The sequence below is a fragment of the Carassius auratus genome, unplaced genomic scaffold, assembly GCF_003368295.1.
Source record: "Carassius auratus strain Wakin unplaced genomic scaffold, ASM336829v1 scaf_tig00214428, whole genome shotgun sequence".
Taxonomy (NCBI): Eukaryota; Metazoa; Chordata; class Actinopteri; order Cypriniformes; family Cyprinidae; genus Carassius; species Carassius auratus.
The window spans coordinates 1-21,575 of record NW_020527654.1 but is presented as its reverse complement, the minus strand read 5'-3'; the positions used below and the strand labels follow the sequence as shown (position 1 = coordinate 21,575).

General features: G+C 38.0%; 12 pseudogenes; all 12 read right to left on the bottom strand.

The window, feature by feature from the left end:
* Positions 1-184: 184 nt before the first annotated feature.
* LOC113092057 (uncharacterized) lies at positions 185-303 on the bottom strand (annotated as a pseudogene).
* Positions 304-6,669: 6,366 nt separating this feature from the next.
* On the bottom strand, positions 6,670-6,788 carry LOC113092049 (uncharacterized; annotated as a pseudogene).
* A 351-nt stretch (positions 6,789-7,139) lies between these two features.
* On the bottom strand, positions 7,140-7,258 carry LOC113092050 (uncharacterized; annotated as a pseudogene).
* A 374-nt stretch (positions 7,259-7,632) lies between these two features.
* Positions 7,633-7,751, bottom strand: LOC113092062 (uncharacterized; annotated as a pseudogene).
* Positions 7,752-7,978: 227 nt separating this feature from the next.
* LOC113092054 (uncharacterized) lies at positions 7,979-8,097 on the bottom strand (annotated as a pseudogene).
* A 351-nt stretch (positions 8,098-8,448) lies between these two features.
* LOC113092070 (uncharacterized) lies at positions 8,449-8,567 on the bottom strand (annotated as a pseudogene).
* Positions 8,568-9,820: 1,253 nt separating this feature from the next.
* Positions 9,821-9,939, bottom strand: LOC113092059 (uncharacterized; annotated as a pseudogene).
* Positions 9,940-10,310: 371 nt separating this feature from the next.
* LOC113092061 (uncharacterized) lies at positions 10,311-10,429 on the bottom strand (annotated as a pseudogene).
* A 488-nt stretch (positions 10,430-10,917) lies between these two features.
* On the bottom strand, positions 10,918-11,036 carry LOC113092069 (uncharacterized; annotated as a pseudogene).
* A 1,401-nt stretch (positions 11,037-12,437) lies between these two features.
* On the bottom strand, positions 12,438-12,556 carry LOC113092058 (uncharacterized; annotated as a pseudogene).
* Positions 12,557-13,042: 486 nt separating this feature from the next.
* LOC113092068 (uncharacterized) lies at positions 13,043-13,161 on the bottom strand (annotated as a pseudogene).
* A 970-nt stretch (positions 13,162-14,131) lies between these two features.
* LOC113092067 (uncharacterized) lies at positions 14,132-14,250 on the bottom strand (annotated as a pseudogene).
* Between the last annotated feature and the right edge of the window lie 7,325 nt (positions 14,251-21,575).

Below are 21,575 nucleotides of genomic sequence, written 5' to 3'. Positions count from 1 at the left end.
GCCAATCAAATCGCCCATACATTATATAAGTAGGAATGAAAATCCAAAAGCTTACAGCACCTGGTATTCCGAGGCGGTCTCCCATCCAAGCACTAACCAGGCCAATACCTGCTAAGATTAAGAGATCGGGCATTGGCTCTTTTTTTTTAAGATTATTATATAATTTGTGAAAAATTTACAAAAAATCTTAAAGCAACTGGCATTACCAGGGGGTCTCCCATCCAATTACTAACCAGGCCCAAACCTGCTTAGCTTCCGAGCTCAGACATGATCTGGCATAGCCAGGGTGGTATGGCCATAAGCGAAGTCTGCTGCAAAGAGAGAGCTATTTAAAGATCAGCCAATCTAATCGCCGGTACATTATATAAGTAGGAAAGAAAACCCTAAAGCTTAAAGCACCTGGTATTCCCAGGCGGTCTCCCATCCAAGCACTAACCAGGCCAATACCTGCTAAGATTAAGAGATCGGGCATTGACTCTTTTTTTTTTTTTTTTTTTTAAGATTATTATATAATTAGTAATGAATTTCCAATAATATTAGAGCACCTGGTATTCCGAGGCGGTCTCCCATCCAGACACTAAACAGGTCCATGACTGCTAAGATTCAAAGAATGGGCATTGACTCTTTTTTTTTTCAAGATTATTATATAATTTGTGAAAAATTTACAAAAATCTTAGAGCAACTGGTATTACCAGGGGGTCTCCCATCCAATTACTAACTAGGCCCAAACCTGCTTAGCTTCTGAGCTCAGACATGATCTGGCATAGCCTTTTTTTTTTTTTATTAAAGAAATTGTTCAATTCAAACATACATATCAAATATTAACATACAAAGGTACATAATATGCTTTCTTTAACATAGACACTCCTAAAGTTTTGGGCTGTCAGACATCTTACAAATTATAACTAAAAAACACTCATTCCATTGTTTAATCTTTTAAAAATGACAATTCCATCCCCAGGTCATTTAAAACCTTTAAGACCTCCTGAGTAAAAACATAATTAAAAAGATTCATTGTTCCCTCCAACTTAAAGTAATAAAACAGACATTCAACATATTTCTCAACTTTTCTCCTAAACATTCCCCACACATCAATTAAAACATTTTCTTTTTTCACCACTACTCTTCTTTCCCATACCGCACTTTTCATCAACATCACAAGTAAATTAATGATCTTCTTGTTTTTACAATTTTCATTAATTCCCAACATGAACACCTTTTCCCACTCAAATTCCCCAATTTCAACTCCTCTCAAAATTAAAATCATATTTTTACATCTCTCATTAAAAACTTTCAGCTCATCACAATATAAAAACAAGTGTAAAAACCCTTCATCTGCATCTTGGCATACTTTACATGTGGCACTTTCCTCCATCCCAATTTTGTTTAAAATCACATCTGTGAATACTGCTTTGTTCCTGATAAAATACTCCATATTCTCCAGTTTCGTCTGTACAATTTTACCATTCATGTTCCCCCATATATTATCTTCTTTTACATCATTGAACAACCGTATCCAGTATTCTTTTACAACAGGTTTCTTAAAAACAGTATCTCTAAAAACACAATAAAACATTTTCACAGTACATTCATTAAAAGCACACAGTTTTTCCCCTAGCCTCACATACACATCTTTCCTAGGTTTCTCTTCTTCCATGTTGTCAATTCTGTTTATCCACTCTTGAGGTATTGCATTCTTAATTACGTCATACTTGTTTGTTATCTCTCGTCTGCTATAATCCTCCTTTGCCTCCTCCATCACATCCACAATGTATTGCACTGGTAAAAACCCCTCTTTGAATTCATATAAAACATCTCTGACTTTCGTGATTCCCACATCCCACCACTTCTTAAAAAAAACCTCCTTCCCTTGACTTAAAATGCCGTTGTTTAAGAATAAAGGCTGATTTAAAATGCTCTCTCTGCCTTGTGGCTTAAAATGCACATTCGTTAAAAATTTGCCCCATGCCCCCATCAGTTCTTTATAAAAATCTGGCAGCCCCTCCGTCATCCATTTTTTTACTTTCATCCATAAAATGTTGTCCCCCAAATTAAAATTACTACACTTACTTAAAAAATGCCCCATTGTTCTCTTCCATGCCACGTCGTTTTCTTCATCCAAGTACTTTTTTATTATTTTCACTCTCAAGCTGTTCTTTCTTTGCACCACATCCATTAACCCCAGTCCTCCCTTCTTCACTGCTCCTATTAAAGTGTTGTATGCTATTCTTGGTGGCTTCCCATCCCATAAAAAATCTAAAAAACATTTTTTCAGCCTTTTTTCTACCCACAACGGCATAGATGACACATATAAAATATACCACAATTTCGAAACCATTAAAACATTAAGAACTAAAACCTTCCCTTTCAAAGTTAATGTTCTCATTCTCCAAAAATTCAATCTTCTTTCAATCCCTCCTAAAGCTTCTTCCCACATAGTTTCATCTGCTTTCTTTTCATCCCTCCCCATTAAAACACCTAAAATCTTCATTTCTTTAGTTTCCTTAAAGGTAAAATGTTCTGTTAAAACCGGTGCCCCTCCAAATCTCATATACAGCGTTTTGTCCTCATTTACTTTAGCTCCTGATCCCCTACAATACTTTTGTACAATTTTAATTGCATTTTCCACACTCTTCAGATCCTTTAACAATAATGTTGTGTCATCCGCGTACTGAAAAATTTTACTTTCCCCTCCCTCGATGCCTATGCCTTTTATCCCCTCTCCATGTTTTACAGCCAATCCCAAAGGTTCTGCAACTAAAGAATATAAAAGAGCTGACAACGGACATCCTTGTCTTATCGATCTAGTAATTTTAAAACACTGTGTTAAAAACCCATTACATTTAATTTTTGTTATTGCGCCTTTGTATAAAATCCTAATCCATTTCATAAAATTCTCTCCAAAACCAAAACTTTTTAAAACATCAAATAAAAAACCATGCTCCACCCTGTCAAAAGCTTTCTCGAAATCTAAACTGATAATAAACCCATCTTTATTGCTATCATGTATGTATCTTATCATATCCTTTATACTAATAGTTGTATCTGCTATGTCTCTCCCTTTCACTCCATACACTTGGTTAGTTTTAATTATACTCGGCATGACTTCTTTCAATCTGTTGGCTAAAATTTTAGATAAAATCTTTAAATCAGTATTTAGCATTGTAATCGGTCTATAGTTCTTTAAATCTGTCTTCTCTCCTTTTCTCTTGTATATCAATTTCATTAAACCCATTCCCATTCTTTGATTTAATTCTCCTTTCTTAAACACCTCTACATATACTTCTTTTAAAATGCTAGTTAAAAAATCTTTAAAAACTATATAAAATTCACTCCCCAAACCATCTACACCTGGACTTTTATTTTTGTTTAATTCACTTATTGCTCTTTTAATCTCTTCTTCTCTAATCTCTTCATCACACTCTTTTTTGTCTACTTCTCCTACTGTTGTTTTTATTTGCCTCAGTAACTCCAGTTTCTCTTCTTCCCCCACCCCCTCAGTACTAAACAGGTTCTCATAGTATGCCTTTATTTCTTTTAATATTTCCTCATTAGTTTCCACAACTACACCATTTTTCCCTCTTATTTCTTTAATCATACCAGCCTTCCCTCTTATTTTTTCTAAATCAAAAAAAAACTTTGTACATTTTTCACCCTCCACAGTATATTTAGCTTTACTTCTTAGTCTTGCGCCTTCATATTTTTCCTCTTCCATTTCTTTCAATATTCCCTCCAATTCTTTTATTTTTTGTATATCTTTCCCATTCTCATTTAATTCTTTTTCCAATTTTTCTCTTATTTCTCTCTCCTTCTTCCTCTTACTTCTCTGTATTAATTTACTGTACTTTATTGTGAATTTTTTAACTAAATATTTAACATTTTCCCACCATATCCTTTTATCTTCGCCGTACATTCCATTCTCCTTTTCTTTTTCAATAATTTCTTTAATACTTAACACATAGTCCTCATTCTTCAAAACCTCTACATTTAAAACCCATACCCCCGGCCATTTCTTCACTGAACTCCAGTCTATTTGCATAAAAATTGGTTTATGGTCACTTAAGCTTGATTCTTCATATTTAATATTACCGATAAATCCTTCAATGTTCCTTGTACATAAAATAAAATCAATCCTAGTCTTACACATAAAATTACCCACTAATTGCCTCCTTGAATATTCTTTCTTTTTTTCGTTTCTTTCTCTCCATACATCAATTATATTATTTTCTTCCATTAATAATTTCAGTTCTTTTCTTCCTTTATCATTTTTAAAAACCATTCCCTCTCCCATTTCTAATTTACTGAAAACAGTATTAAAATCACCCATCATAATAACTTCTTTATGTTTCTTTAAAAATTCTCTTAATACATTAAAATATTCCTTTTTTTCATTCTCTACTGTTGGTGCATGAATATTTACTAAAATAACTTTTTTCTCCTCATACTCCATTTCAACCGCAATACATTTCCCATCCATGTCATTATATATTGTTTTACACGATACACCACTGTTTTCTTTTATTAAAACTGCAACTCCTCTTCCCAGCCTCCCATCACCATTGTTATATAAAATCTCTCCGCTCCAACTTTTCCTTATTTCAGTCATGTACTCTTCCCTCCAGTTAGTTTCTTGTAATAAAATCACATCTTCTCCTTTACACATTTCTTTCACTTTTTCAAATTTTCCCATGTCTGACAGCCCTCTAGCATTAAAAGTCACTATTCTTAACAGCATAAAACATATAGAAATATGCATAAAACCCATAAACTCAGTCCATCTCCTCCAAACCCTTTAGCAACTCATACTTATTTGTACATTCAAAACCATCTTCTTTAAGCACTCTTTTTCTTGCAGTATCTAAATTGGGTATTACCTTCACAGATCTTCTTCTTTTTGATGATTTCCCCTGCGTCTCCTCATTTTCTTGTCCTTGTTCACACTCTTTTGTAGCATCATTAATTTCTACTGCGTCCATCTCCTTTTGCACACTGTCCGTCACATCCATCGGTGTACATAAAATTCCCTCCTGTTGTGCATCACTCAATACTTTATTCCTTTCATCATCCAGTTCCATAGTATCCAAAGCATTTTTCGGTATGTCAGTCAAATCCATCTGTGTCCAAATTCCCCCCTCCTGTTGTGTTTGTATGATGGGTTCGTTACACTCTTTCTGTTGTTCCATATCCTTAATTAATTCCAGTCCTTCACCTCGAACTCTTTCTCCATCGTCTCGCTGCTCGTTGTCTCTTTCATGCACCTGCCCGCCCACCTGCTGCTCCTCCTCCTCACCCTGCATCCAACACTCACACTTATTTAAAACCAAATTGCAATCCGGACACGTCACAGCGTTGCAATTTCTTGCAAAGTGGCCTCTCTCTTCGCATTTATGGCACGTGAACTCTGGGCAGTCCTTCACCACATGGTCTGGGCTCATGCACAGCCGACAAGTCTTCACCTGATGGCTGTGCATCACCCGAAAATATTGTGGACCCTCTGCCGTCTCTATTTTTGTGCTGTAAGGGAGGGAGGCCACCTCCTTCGGGAACCGCGCCTTTACATATCTTGTCCCATCCTCAATGCTGGTGCCCGGATATACACGCCGCTTTATTTTTGAAATTGGGGAAACCCCCCAAACCTCCAGTTTATTTAAAATCTCTTCATCAGCAAGGTAGATGGGCAGATGCATGAAAGAGACAACATAATCTCTGTTTTGAAGTTTTTTTATCTCACAGTTCACTCCATTTATTAACAATCCCTCAGTCAGCTTATCACAAGTTTCTTCTTTTTCCATTGTGAGCTCATATTCTTTTCCTTGTCTTGGCCTTAGTGCCAAGATTTCCCCATATCCACATTTGTCAGTCACCGCTTTGATAATATCCACAGCCCTCACCTCACTTAAATTCTCCACATTCACAATCACAGTTGCCTCCTTTAAGTATCTCCTTTCACCAAATTTATCTCTTGCATCTTGATTTTTACCTTGTCCTGCTCGTTGTCGATACTCCAGTCCAGTGGTGCTTGCCATGCGTCTCTCTCCAGCCAGTCCAGTGTCGTTTGCCATGCGTCTCTCTCCAGCCAGTCCAGTGTTGTTTGCCATGCGTCTCTCTCCAGCCATTCCAGTGTCGTTTCCCATGCGTCTCTCTCCAGCCAGTCCAGTGTCGTTTGCCATGCGTCTCTCTCCAGCCAGGCCAGTGTCGTTTGCCAATAATCCATCCATTGTACAAAACACAAACAAAAAATTAACCACCCTCCAGCCAGCAAAACGCTGCTGTTAGGTGGTTTAAAACTGAAAAACCACACAAAAAATAAACCAAAGTCCAAAAACAACTCACAAAACAAACACAAACAGAAAAATCAAAATGGAGGAGAGCCTTCCTCTCCCAACTGCAGCCAACACTTCCTGTAGCTCTCTAGCGCCCTCAGGTTGGTATGGCCGTAAGCGAAGACTGCTGCAAAGAGAGAGCTATTTAAAGATCAGCCAATCTAATCGCCGGTACATTATATAAGTAGGAAAGAAAACCCTAAAGCTTAAAGCACCTGGTATTCCCAGGCGGTCTCCCATCCAATTACTAACCAGGCCCATACCTGCTAAGATTCAGATATGGGGCATTGACTCCTTTCTTTTTTTCTTGCAAGATTATTATATAATTTGTGAAAAATTTACAAAAATCTTAGAGCAACTGGTATTACCAGGGGGTCTCCCATCCAATTACTAACCAGGCCCAAACCTGCTTAGCTTCCGAGATCAGACATGATCTGGCATAGCCAGGGTGGTATGGCCATAAGCGAAGACTGCTGCAAAGAGAGAGCTATTTAAAGATCAGCCAATCTAATCGCCGGTACATTATACAGGACCAAACCTGCTTAGCTTCCGAGAGCAGACGAGATCAGGCATAGCCAGGTTGTTACGGTCGCAAGCGAAGGATACTGCAAAGAGAAGACTATTTAAAGATCAGCCAATCAAATCGCCCATACATTATATAAGTAGGAATGAAAATCCAAAAGCTTACAGCACCTGGTATTCCGAGGCGGTCTCCCATCCAAGCACTAACCAGGCCAATACCTTCTAAGATTAAGAGATCGGGCATTGGCTCTTTTTTTTTAAGATTATTATATAATTTGTGAAAAATTTACAAAAATCTTAAAGCAACTGGTATTACCAGGGGGTCTCCCATCCAATTACTAACCAGGCCCAAACCTGCTTAGCTTCCGAGCTCAGACATGATCTGGCATAGCCAGGGTGGTATGGCCATAAGCGAAGTCTGCTGCAAAGAGAGAGCTATTTAAAGATCAGCCAATCTAATCGCCGGTACATTATATAAGTAGGAAAGAAAACCCTAAAGCTTAAAGCACCTGGTATTCCCAGGCGGTCTCCCATCCAAGCACTAACCAGGCCAATACCTGCTAAGATTAAGAGATCGGGCATTGACTCTTTTTTTTTTTTTTTTTTTTTTTTTTTAAGATTATTATATAATTAGTAATGAATTTCCAATAATATTAGAGCACCTGGTATTCCGAGGCGGTCTCCCATCCAGACACTAAACAGGTCCATGACTGCTAAGATTCAAAGAATGGGCATTGACTCTTTTTTTTTTCAAGATTATTATATAATTTGTGAAAAATTTACAATAATCTTAGAGCAACTGGTATTACCAGGGGGTCTCCCATCCAATTACTAACTAGGCCCAAACCTGCTTAGCTTCTGAGCTCAGACATGATCTGGCATAGCCAGGGTGGTATGGCCATAAGCGAAGACTGCTGCAAAGAGAGAGCTATTTAAAGATCAGCCAATCTAATCGCCGGTACATTATATAAGTAGGAAAGAAAACCCTAAAGCTTAAAGCACCTGGTATTCCCAGGCGGTCTCCCATCCAATTACTAACCAGGCCCATACCTGCTAAGATTCAGATATGGGGCATTGACTCCTTTCTTTTTTTCTTGCAAGATTATTATATAATTTGTGAAAAATTTACAAAAATCTTAGAGCAACTGGTATTACCAGGGGGTCTCCCATCCAATTACTAACCAGGCCCAAACCTGCTTAGCTTCCGAGCTCAGACATGATCTGGCATAGCCAGGGTGGTATGGCCATAAGCGAAGACTGCTGCAAAGAGAGAGCTATTTAAAGATCAGCCAATCTAATCGCCGGTACATTATACAGGACCAAACCTGCTTAGCTTCCGAGAGCAGACGAGATCAGGCATAGCCAGTTTGTTACGGTCGCAAGCGAAGGATACTGCAAAGAGAAGACTATTTAAAGATCAGCCAATCAAATCGCCCATACATTATATAAGTAGGAATGAAAATCCAAAAGCTTACAGCACCTGGTATTCCGAGGCGGTCTCCCATCCAAGCACTAACCAGGCCAATACCTGCTAAGATTAAGAGATCGGGCATTGGCTCTTTTTTTTTAAGATTATTATATAATTTGTGAAAAATTTACAAAAATCTTAAAGCAACTGGTATTACCAGGGGGTCTCCCATCCAATTACTAACCAGGCCCAAACCTGCTTAGCTTCCGAGCTCAGACATGATCTGGCATAGCCAGGGTGGTATGGCCATAAGCGAAGACTGCTGCAAAGAGAGAGCTATTTAAAGATCAGCCAATCTAATCGCCGGTACATTATATAAGTAGGAAAGAAAACCCTAAAGCTTAAAGCACCTGGTATTCCCAGGCGGTCTCCCATCCAAGCACTAACCAGGCCAATACCTGCTAAGATTAAGAGATCGGGCATTGACTCTTTTTTTTTTTTTTTAAAGATTATTATATAATTAGTAATGAATTTCCAATAATATTAGAGCACCTGGTTTTCCGAGGTGGTCTCCCATCCAAACACTAAACAGGTCCATAGCAGCTAAGATTCAAAGATTGGGCATTGACTCTTTTTGTTTCAAGATAATTATATAATTAGTACAAATTTCCAAAAATATTACAGCAACTGGTATTCCGAGGCGGTCTCCCATCCAAGCACTAAACAGGTCCATACCTCCTAAGATTCAAAGATTGGGCATTTACTCTTTTTTTTTTTTTGTTGCAAGATTATTATGTAATTAGTAAAAATTGCCAAAAATATTACAGCAACTGGTATTTCCCGGCCGTCTTCCATCCAAGTACTAACCAGGCAAAACCTGCTATTATTCAGAGATCGGGCATTGACTTTTTTTTTTTTCAAGATTATTATATAATTTGTGAAAAATTTCCAAAAATCTTAAAGCAACTGATATTACCAGGGTGTCTCCCATCCAATTACTAACCAGGCCCATACCTGCTAAGATTCAGATATGGGGCATTGACTCCTTTCTTTTTTTCTTGCAAGATTATTATATAATTTGTGAAAGATTTCCAAAAATCTTAAAGCAACTGGTATTACCAGGGGGTCTGCCATCCAATTACTAACCAGGCCGAAACCTGCTTAGTTTCCGAGCTCAGACATGATCTGGCATAGCCAGGGTGGAATGGCCATAAGCGAAGACTGCTGCAAAGAGAGAGCTATTTAAAGATCAGCCAATCTAATCGCCGGTACATTATACAGGACCAAACCTGCTTAGCTTCCGAGAGCAGACGAGATCAGGCATAGCCAGGTTGTTACGGTCGCAAGCGAAGGATACTGCAAAGAGAAGACTATTTAAAGATCAGCCAATCAAATCGCCCATACATTATATAAGTAGGAATGAAAATCCAAAAGCTTACAGCACCTGGTATTCCGAGGCGGTCTCCCATCCAAGCACTAACCAGGCCAATACCTGCTAAGATTAAGAGATCGGGCATTGGCTCTTTTTTTTTAAGATTATTATATAATTTGTGAAAAATTTACAAAAATCTTAAAGCAACTGGTATTACCAGCGGGTCTCCCATCCAATTACTAACCAGGCCCAAACCTGCTTAGCTTCCGAGCTCAGACATGATCTGGCATAGCCAGGGTGGTATGGCCATAAGCGAAGTCTGCTGCAAAGAGAGAGCTATTTAAAGATCAGCCAATCTAATCGCCGGTACATTATATAAGTAGGAAAGAAAACCCTAAAGCTTAAAGCACCTGGTATTCCCAGGCGGTCTCCCATCCAAGCACTAACCAGGCCAATACCTGCTAAGATTAAGAGATCGGGCATTGACTCTTTTTTTTTTTTTTTTTTTTTTTTAAGATTATTATATAATTAGTAATGAATTTCCAATAATATTAGAGCACCTGGTATTCCGAGGCGGTCTCCCATCCAGACACTAAACAGGTCCATGACTGCTAAGATTCAAAGAATGGGCATTGACTCTTTTTTTTTTCAAGATTATTATATAATTTGTGAAAAATTTACAATAATCTTAGAGCAACTGGTATTACCAGGGGGTCTCCCATCCAATTACTAACTAGGCCCAAACCTGCTTAGCTTCTGAGCTCAGACATGATCTGGCATAGCCAGGGTGGTATGGCCATAAGCGAAGACTGCTGCAAAGAGAGAGCTATTTAAAGATCAGCCAATCTAATCGCCGGTACATTATACAGGACCAAACCTGCTTAGCTTCCAAGAGCAGACGAGATCAGGCATAGCCAGGTTGTTACGGTCGCAAGCGAAGGATACTGCAAAGAGAGGACTATTTAAAGATCAGACAATCAAATCGCCCATACATTATATAAGTAGGAATGAAAACCCAAAAGCTTACAGCACCTGGTATTCCCAGGTGGTCTTCCATCCAAGCACTAACCAGGCCAATACCTGCTAAGATTAAGAGATCAGGCATTGGCTCTTTTTTTTAAAGATTATTATATAATTAGTAATAAATTTCCAATAATATTAGAGCACCTGGTATTACCAGGGGGTCTCCCATCCAAACACTACACAGGTCCATGACTGCTAAGATTCAAAGATTGGGCATTCACTCTTTTTTTTTTCAAGATTATTATATAATTTGTGAAAAATTTACAAAAATCTTAAAGCAACTGGTATTACCAGGGGGTCTCCCATCCAATTACTAACCAGGCCCAAACCTGCTTAGCTTCCGAGCTCAGACATGATCTGGCATAGCCAGGGTGGTATGGCCATAAGCGAAGACTGCTGCAAAGAGAGAGCTATTTAAAGATCAGCCAATCTAATCGCCGGTACATTATACAGGACCAAACCTGCTTAGCTTCCGAGAGCAGACGAGATCAGGCATAGCCAGGTTGTTACGGTCGCAAGCGAAGGATACTGCAAAGAGAGGACTATTTAAAGATCAGCCAATCAAATCGCCCATACATTATATAAGTAGGAATGAAAACCCTAAAGCTTACAGCACCTGGTATTCCGAGGCGGTCTCCAATCCAAGCACTAACCAGGCCAATACCTGCTAAGATTAAGAGATCGGGCATTGGCTCTTTTTTTAAGATTATTATATAATTAGTAATAAATTTCCAATAATATTAGAGCACATGGTATTACCAGGGGGTCTCCCATCCAAACACTAAACAGGTCCATAGCTGCTAAGATTCAAAGATTGGGCATTGACTCTTTTTGTTTCAAGATAATTATATAATTAGTACAAATTTCCAAAAATATTACAGCAAATGGTATTCCGAGGCGGTCTCTTATCCAAGCACTAAACAGATCCATACCTCCTAAGATTCAAAGATTGGGCATTTACTCTTTTTTTTTTTTTTGCAAGATTTTTATGTAATTAGTAAAAATTGCCAAAAATATTACAGCAACTGGTATTTCCCGGCCGTCTTCCATCCAAGTACTAACCAGGCAAAACCTGCTATTATTCAGAGATCGGGCATTGACTTTTTTTTTTTTTTCAAAATTATTATATAATTTGTGAAAAATTTCCAAAAATCTTAAAGCAACTGGTATTACCAGGGTGTCTCCCATCCAATTCCTAACCAGGCCCATACCTGCTAAGATTCAGATATGGGGCATTGACTCCTTTCTTTTTTTCTTGCAAGATTATTATATAATTTGTGAAAAATTTCCAAAAATCTTAAAGCAACTGGTATTACCAGGGGGTCTCCCATCCAATTACTAACCAGGCCGATACCTGCTTAGTTTCCGAGCTCAGACATGATCTGGCATAGCCAGGGTGGTATAGCCATAAGCGAAGACTGCTGCAAAGAGAGAGCTATTTAAAGATCAGTCAATCTAATCGCCGGTACATTATATAAGTAGGAAAGAAAACCCTAAAGCTTAAAGCACCTGGTATTCCCAGGCAGTCTCCCATCCAAGCACTAACCAGGCCAATACCTGCTAAGATTAGGAGATCGGGCATTGACTCTTTTTTTTTTTTTTTTTTTTTTTTTTTTTAAGATTATTATATAATTAGTAATAAATTTCCATTAATATTAGAGCACCTGGTATTCCGAGGCGGTCTCCCATCCAGACACTAAACAGGTCCATGACTGCTAAGATTCAAAGAATGGGCATTGACTCTTTTTTTTTTCAAGATTATTATATAATTTGTGAAAAATTTACAAAAATCTTAAAGCAACTGGTATTACCAGGGGGTCTCCCATCCAATTACTAACCAGGCCCACACCTGCTTAGCTTCCGAGCTCAGACATGATCTGGCATAGCCAGGGTGGTATGGCCATAAGCGAAGACTGCTGCAAAGAGAGAGCTATTTAAAGATCAGCCAATCTAATCGCCGGTACATTATACAGGACCAAACCTGCTTAGCTTCCGAGAGCAGACGAGATCAGGCATAGCCAGGTTGTTACGGTCGCAAGCGAAGGATACTGCAAAGAGAGGACTATTTAAAGATCAGCCAATCAAATCGCCCATACATTATATAAGTAGGAATGAAAACCCAAAAGCTTACAGCACCTGGTATTCCCAGGCGGTCTCCCATCCAAGCACTAACCAGGCCAATACCTGCTAAGATTAAGAGATCAGGCATTGGCTCTTTTTTTAAGATTATTATATAATTAGTAATAAATTTCCAATAATATTAGAGCACCTGGTATTACCAGGGGGTCTCCCATCCAAACACTACACAGGTCCATGACTGCTAAGATTCAAAGAATGGGCATTGACTCTTTTTTTTTTCAAGATTATTATATAATTTGTGAAAAATTTACAAAAATCTTAAAGCAACTGGTATTACCAGGGGGTCTCCCATCCAATTACTAACCAGGCCCAAACCTGCTTAGCTTCCGAGCTCAGACATGATCTGGCATAGCCAGGGTGGTATGGCCATAAGCGAAGACTGCTGCAAAGAGAGAGCTATTTAAAGATCAGCCAATCTAATCGCCGGTACATTATATAAGTAGGAAAGAAAACCCTAAAGCTTAAAGATCAGCCAATCTAATCGCCGGTACATTATACAGGACCAAACCTGCTTAGCTTCCGAGAGCAGACGAGATCAGGCATAGCCAGGTTGTTACGGTCGCAAGCGAAGGATACTGTAAAGAGAGGACTATTTAAAGATCAGCCAATCAAATCGCCCATACATTATATAAGTAGGAATGAAAACCCAAAAGCTTACAGCACCTGGTATTCCTAGGCGGTCTCCCATCCAAGCACTAACCAGGCCAATACCTGCTAAGATTAAGAGATCGGGCATTGGCTCTTTTTTTTTAAAGATTATTATATAATTAGTAATAAATTTCCAATAACATTAGAGCACCTGGTATTAACAGGGGGTCTCCCATCCAAACACTACACAAGTCCATGACTGCTAAGATTCAAAGAATGGGCATTGACTCTTTTTGTTTCAAGATAATTATATAATTAGTACAAATTTCCAAAAATATTACAGCAAATGGTATTCCGAGGCGGTCTCTTATCCAAGCACTAAACAGGTCCATACCTCCTAAGATTCAAAGATTGGGCATTTACTCTTTTTTTTTTTTTTTGCAAGATTTTTATGTAATTAGTAAAAATTGCCAAAAATATTACAGCAACTGGTATTTCCCGGCCGTCTTCCATCCAAGTACTAACCAGGCAAAACCTGCTATTATTCAGAGATCGGGCATTGACTTTTTTTTTTTTTCAAAATTATTATATAATTTGTGAAAAATTTCCAAAAATCTTAAAGCAACTGGTATTACCAGGGTGTCTCCCATCCAATTACTAACCAGGCCCATACCTGCTAAGATTCAGATATGGGGCATTGACTCCTTTCTTTTTTTCTTGCAAGATTATTATATAATTTGTGAAAAATTTCCAAAAATCTTAAAGCAACTGGTATTACCAGGGGGTCTCCCATCCAATTACTAACCAGGCCGAAACCTGCTTAGTTTCCGAGCTCAGACATGATCTGGCATAGCCAGGGTGGTATGGCCATAAGCGAAGACTGCTGCAAAGAGAGAGCTATTTAAAGATCAGTCAATCTAATCGCCGGTACATTATATAAGTAGGAAAGAAAACCCTAAAGCTTAAAGCACCTGGTATTCCCAGGCGGTCTCCCATCCAAGCACTAACCAGGCCAATACCTGCTAAGATTAAGAGATCGGGCATTGACTCTTTTTTTTTTTTTTTTTTTAAGATTATTATATAATTAGTAATAAATTTCCAATAATATTAGAGCACCTGGTATTCCGAGGCGGTCTCCCATCCAGACACTAAACAGGTCCATGACTGCTAAGATTCAAAGAATGGGCATTGACTCTTTTTTTTTTTCAAGATTATTATATAATTTGTGAAAAATTTACAAAAATCTTAAAGCAACTGGTATTACCAGGGGGTCTCCCATCCAATTACTAACCAGGCCCACACCTGCTTAGCTTCCGAGCTCAGACATGATCTGGCATAGCCTTTTTTTTTTTTTTTTTTTTTTTTTATTTAACTTTCAATTCACAGTTTTCTATTGCATTATTCCATCCGATTGACTTTCATTTCAATACATTTGTATGATTCGTTTTTTCCAATTGATCAACTTAATTTTTCATAATCATACAACAATAAAAATATAGAACATAAATAAAATACACACAAATATGTTTACATTTACTTAATTGACATCAGCCATTCTCAACCAGATTGTTACTCTTTACCAATTGAAACATATTTCTTCCCCCACATTTTGATGTATGAACTTATTTGTAGTCAAAAAAAACTCTTTCCCCTCTTTATCTCCGTACTTACAAATCAACTCTACATCTCTTTGTATCATTGACTTAAACATATCTTTTACTTTTACCTTTCTCCCTTCGAAATGTGCATAGTTCCTTCTTAGCACTACTGCTAGTCTGGCATGACTCAGAACAAAATTAATTAAACAAATGTCAGTTGATTTCCTTTTCCCGAAAGTTCCAAACAAAAACAATTTTCCCCATTCCTCCTCGGTCTCAACTTTGACACTCCAGTTTTCTAATAACAGATTTTTAAGAAAATCAAAAAAATCCACCAACTCTTCACATCTTAAAAAGTAATGTAAGAAACTCTCATGGCCATTACCACATACGTCACAAATGAAATTTACCTCATTATTTATTTTGTTTAACACCACATTTGTGTAAATTCTATTATGTCTTATCAGAAAGTCATTATTCTCACACTCTATACTGTTGTATTTTATGTTTAAGTTTGACCATATTTTCTTCACATCTAAATCTTCAAATACTTTCTTCCACACCTTTTCTGATGCTGGTTCTTTTATAACATCAACTATTATTCTCCTGTATATATTCTTTACACTCATATTTTTTAATTTGTTTTTCTCAGCATTATCATCCACATACATCTCCGGCATACATTTTTCCACGTTAGATACATATTCACGTTCGATCATATTAGTCCACTGCAAAGGTATACTTGATTTAATTTTTCCATATATTTTATTTACTTTCTCTCTGTTCTCCATTCCTTCCAGATCACACACAGTATCATAAATGCAGTTATTTTTTAGAAATCCTGGAATAACTTCATACATAATGTCCTTCACTTGTTTTATACCCCCTTCTATAAATTTACATTCATACAATGTTTTATTTTTATGTTTAATCTTTTCGTTGAGAAATAGTGGTAGATTTTTAATCACCTGTATGTCTTCACATTCATATTCTATTTTGGGAAGGAACTGTCTCCATGCCTCTAATACTTCCCGATATATTTCTGGTATTCCTTCCGTCATTGATTGCTTAAAGCCCATATACCATCCATTGTCCCCTATTCCTCCCACATCATCAATATATTTCCTTAAGAATTCCTTCCACCCATAATCCCATAGCCCTCCCATATATTTTTTCACCGTTTTTATTCTCATCGCAGCCCTTTTTATTTCTAGGTCCATCAAGCTTAAGCCTCCTTCCCATCTCTTACCCACCAATGTTTTCTGTGCAATTTTCACACCTTTTCCCTCCCATATAAAATCACATACAATTTTATTCAATTCATTCATCACCCACCCTGGCATTTCCATTACACTCATTACATAAACACAAACTGACAACAGCAGGCTATTTACTACTATTACTTTCCCATTTAACTTTAATTTCCTCCCTTTCCACGTTGCACTTACTGTTCTTATTTTATTAATTACCCCAGTCCAGGTCACATCTCTTGCCTCTTTGCTTTCGACCCCTAAATATACCCCTAATACTTTCATATATTTTTCCTCCACTCTTATCCCTACCTCTACTCTCTCTACCTCCCCTATATACATTAATTCAGATTTATCTACATTTATTTTTGCCCCTGATGCCTTCCCAAACATCTTTACTATCTCTAAAACTCTTTTTACACTGTTTCCTTCCCTCACTGTAATTGTAGTGTCATCTGCATATTGGTTTATAGTACACATACCTCCATATGGCAACTCAATACCAACTACCCTTCTATCCCTCTTGATTAGAGTGGCTAGAGGCTCTACTGAAATTGCATATAATAATGCAGACAGGGGACAGCCCTGTCTCACTGACCTTCCTATCTTAAACCTGTCTGTTAATACTCCATTTATTTTTATGCAACTTTTTGCCTTCTCATATAGTCTCTTCACCCACCCTATCATTCTACTTCCAAATCCAAACTTCTCTAATACCTTAAATAAGTATTTGTGTTCTACCCTATCGAATGCTTTATTCCAATCTATCCCTAATACTATTCCTCCCTTCTTATCTCGTTTCATGTACTCTATCACATCCCTAACTGTCCCTATCGTGTCTACTATATCCCTGCCTGGTATGCTGTAACTTTGTGTTGGTTGCACTATACTTCCAATCACTTTTTTCACTCTGTTCGCTAAAACTTTAGTCAGTATTTTATAATCCACATTTAATAGACTGATTGGTCTATAGTTCTCTATATTCAACCTATTCCCCTTCTTATACACCAGAGCTATCACTCCCTCTACCATTCTATCTTGCACCATCCCTGTTCTTTCCATCTCCTTGAACACTTTAACTAAAATCGGTGCTACCTCTTCTCTATATGTTTTATACCATTCAATACCAATCCCATCACTCCCTGGACTTTTCAACCCCCCTATTGCCGCTTCTACTTCCTTCTCATCTATCTCTCTATCACACCACTCTGCATCCTCCTTATTTAGAATATTTTCTACACTTTCTAATACTCCATCTATACTTCTCTCATCCACTTCTCCTCTCTTATATAATTCTCCATAGAATTCTTGAACTCTCTCCAAAATCTCTACATAGTCTTTGGTTGTTTTGCCCTCTTTTGTATTTATTTCATTTATATATGTTTTACTTTGTCTCCTTTTCTCTAGCCCTAAAAAATACCCTGTGCATTTCTCACCTTCTAATGCATATTTTGCCTTGCTTCGTAAAATAGCTCCTCTGCATTTCTCCCTTTCATATTTTTCTAGCGCCATCTTAACCTCTATATATTTTTCCATACTGTATCCTTCTTCATCTTCAGCCTTAACTAACTCCTCTCTCAATCTTTCTCTAAGCATAATTTCCTCCTTCTTCATCTTTCCTCTTCTTTTCTTACTGTATTTTATACTAATTAACTTAATTTGATCCTTTATTTCCTCCCATCTCTCCGCTATTGTACCCTCTAATCCACCGTCTCTTGTATACTCATCTATCTTCTCTTCTTCCCTATTTAATAGATCCTTCATCTGTATCTCATATTCTTCCTCTTCGATATACCCTGCATTCAATATCCACATCCCTCCTCCTACCTCCTCACTCCCTACCTTGATTCTGAACCTTACACTATCGTGATCACTTAAACTATTTACCTGATGTTTTATCCCGTCTATGTATCTAATTATTTCCTCTTCAACTAACACTAAATCTATTCTACTCTGTTTTAATATACCTTCTCTTAACTGCCTTCTAGTAAATTCTCTTTTTTCTGGATTTTCATACCTCCACACATCTATTAACCCCTTTTCTCTCATTATCTCCATCAACATTCCCCTAGACTTTTCCCATCTAAATTTTACCCCCTTTCCCACATCCAATCTGCTACATTTTATATTAAAATCTCCCACTATAATACATTTCCCCACAATCAATCCTTTTAACTCTTTCAAAATTTCCCTCCTGTCCCCTTCTATATTTGGAACATATATATTTATTAATCTAAAATCCATATCTCTATACATGAATTCAACCACCAAGATCCTTCCCCTCTGGTCTTTATACACCTCTCTTATACCTTCTACAATATCTTTTTTAAATAATATTGCCACACCTCTTGCATTTTTTGCACCGTTATTATAGTATATGTCCCCTCTCCACTCTTCTCTCATCTCCTTTACTTTATCCTCCTCCCAGTTTTGTCTCCTGTATACAGATTATATCACTCCGATAAGTAAATAATAGTTTTTTCATCTTGTTTTTATCCCTTAACCCATTTATGTTTATTGAAGTTACAGTGGCCATGAGAGTAACCCAGAAGAAAAACTAAACAAAACCAGGAACACATGCACAGTTCATTCATACATCACATACCCGCTCGTGGTTCTTTTATCTGCTCACCTGTTCTCCGTCCATCTCAGACTTCCTCTTTGAACTCAGTCTTATAATCTTTGTTTTCAGTCCATCTTTCTTTTCTCTGTCTCCCTTTCTCCACCTCTGCTTTCTATCAGTTTCTGTGCAGTATTTTTCTTTGCCTCTTCTTTACCTCTTTCTTTCACATTACTTTCATCTGTCTCCTCCTCTTCTTCGATCACTTCCGACTGCTCCATCTCCTCCTCCTCCTCCTCCTCATCCGCTTCACTGAAACTTTCAGCTGTGTCTCGCCATTCCATTTTGCTTCTTCTCTCACTATCTTCAGCTCCGTCTTTCTCTCCACCGCTCACCACATCAGTTGTTTCCTCCTCTTGCTCCTCTGTCAGAAACACTGCTCCTCCTTTCACCTTTTTTTTTACCGTCCACTCGCTCTCTCTCTAATCCCATCCATTCTCCACAATCTCTTGCATAATGGCCTCCACCATTGCACTTGAAGCATTTTAATTCAGGGCACTCTCTAATTATGTGCCCTGGCTTGATACAGAGTCTGCAAACACGTATTTGCCTATCATGGATGACACGAAAAATATTCGGTGCCTCTCAGAGTCTCAAATTTTGTGGAGTATGGTAGTGAACATACCTGTTCCGTGAAGCGAACTTTAAGAAAACGTGTCCCATCAACTGTATCCGCTTCCAGGCCACACCCGGCGTTTGATTGGTGAAAGGTGGTCGTACTCCCCACTCCTGTTAGCTTGGCGAGTATCTTCTCATCCCTCTAAGTACACAGGCAAATTGATAAAGGACACCACCATATCAATTATTTATTATATCCCTGGCATGCAACCATCACTCCTTTCACTCTCACTCCATCCATTAGTTTCCTCTTTGCCTCTTCATCTTTCATTGTGAGCTAAATAGACCCTTTCCACCTCTCACCCTGCCTGCCAGCCAATCCCTTCTCCACACTCCTTCTTTACTTCCTTCAGCCAAATCCATCATTGAAATCTTTTCTGTTCCACTCCACCTCTACCTCCACAGTCAGCTCTTTGCATGTCACTTCCATTTTGATTTTCCTTGCACTCCTCCTGACTAGTTTCTTCTCCTCTTCCCACAAAATTCCCTGTGCTTTACTTTATCTCTTGTTGCTTTTGGATCTCTGCTTGTTTGACTTTAACCTCTTCTTTGCTCCTCCTCATTCATTCTCACCCATTGGCTGACCTTTTCTCACTCATGGTTTGTTCTCTTCTTTATCTGCGCCATGCTGTGCTTCTGCAGCATGCTACAAGGAAAAATAAGTCAAAAACGTCAAAAAAAGTCCCCCAGACAGCCTAAGCTGCCAGGGGGATTTATGGAGGTCAGCACTGACTATCCAGCAACTAATGTCCCAAGCAAAAATCTGAAAGCAAAAATATTTAGAAACAAACAATTAAATAAACAAACAGATTGAGCCTTTCTCTCTGTGCTGCAAGCCTATCACTTCCTGTTGGCTCTCTAGCGCCGCCAGGTTGGTATGGCCGTAAGCGAAGACTGCTGCAAAGAGAGAGCTATTTAAAGATCAGCCAATCTAATCGCCGGTACATTATATAAGTAGGAAAGAAAACCCTAAAGCTTAAAGCACCTGGTATTCCCAGGCGGTCTCCATCCAAGCACTAACCAGGCAATACCTGCTAAGATTAAGAGATCGGGCATTGACTCTTTTTGTTTCAAGATTATTATATAATTTAGTAAATTTCCAAAAATATTACAGCACTGGTATTCCGAGGCGGTCTCCCATCCAAGCACTAACAGTCCAAAGCTGCTAAGATTCAAAAGATTGGGCATTGACTCTTTTTTGTTTAAGATAATTATATAATTAGTAAAAAATTTCCAAAATATTACAGCAACTGGTATTCCGAGGCGGTCTCCCATCCAAGCACTAAACAGGTCCATACTCCTAAGATCCAAAGATTGGGCATTTACTCTTTTTTTTTTTTTGTTTGCAAGATTATTATGTAATTAGTAAAAATTGCCAAAAATATTACAGCAACTGGTATTTCCCGGCGTCTTCCATCCAAGTACTAACCAGGCAAAAACCTGCTATTATTGACTTTTTTTTTTTTTTTCAAGATTATTATATAATTTGTGAAAAATTTCCAAAAAATCTTAAAGCAACTGGTATTCCAGGGTGTCTCCCATCCAATTACTAACCAGGCCCATACCTGCTAAGATTCAGAGATGGGGCATTGACTCTTTTTTTTTCTTGCAAGATTATTATATAATTTGTGAAAATTTTCCAAAAATCTTAAAGCAACTGGTATTACCAGGGGTCTCCCATCCAATTACTAACCAGGCCCAAACTGCTTTAGTTTCCGAGCTCAGACATGATCTGGCATGCCAGGGTGGAATGGCCATAAGCGAAGACTGCTGCAAAAGAGAGAGCTTCTTTTAAAGATCAGCCAATCTATCGCCGGTACATTATACAGGACCAAACCTGCTTAGCTTCCGAGAGCAGACGAGATCGGGCATAGCCAGGTTGTTACGGTCGCAAGCGAAGGATACTGCAAGAGAAGACTATTTAAAGACAGCCAATCATCGCCATACATTATATAAGTAGGAATGAAAATCCAAAAGCTTACAGCACCTGGTATTCCGAGGCGGTCTCCCATCCAAGCACTAACCAGGCCAATACCTGCTAAGATTAAGAGATCGGGCATTGGCTCTTTTTTTAAAGATTATTATATAATTAGTAATAAATTTCCAATAATATT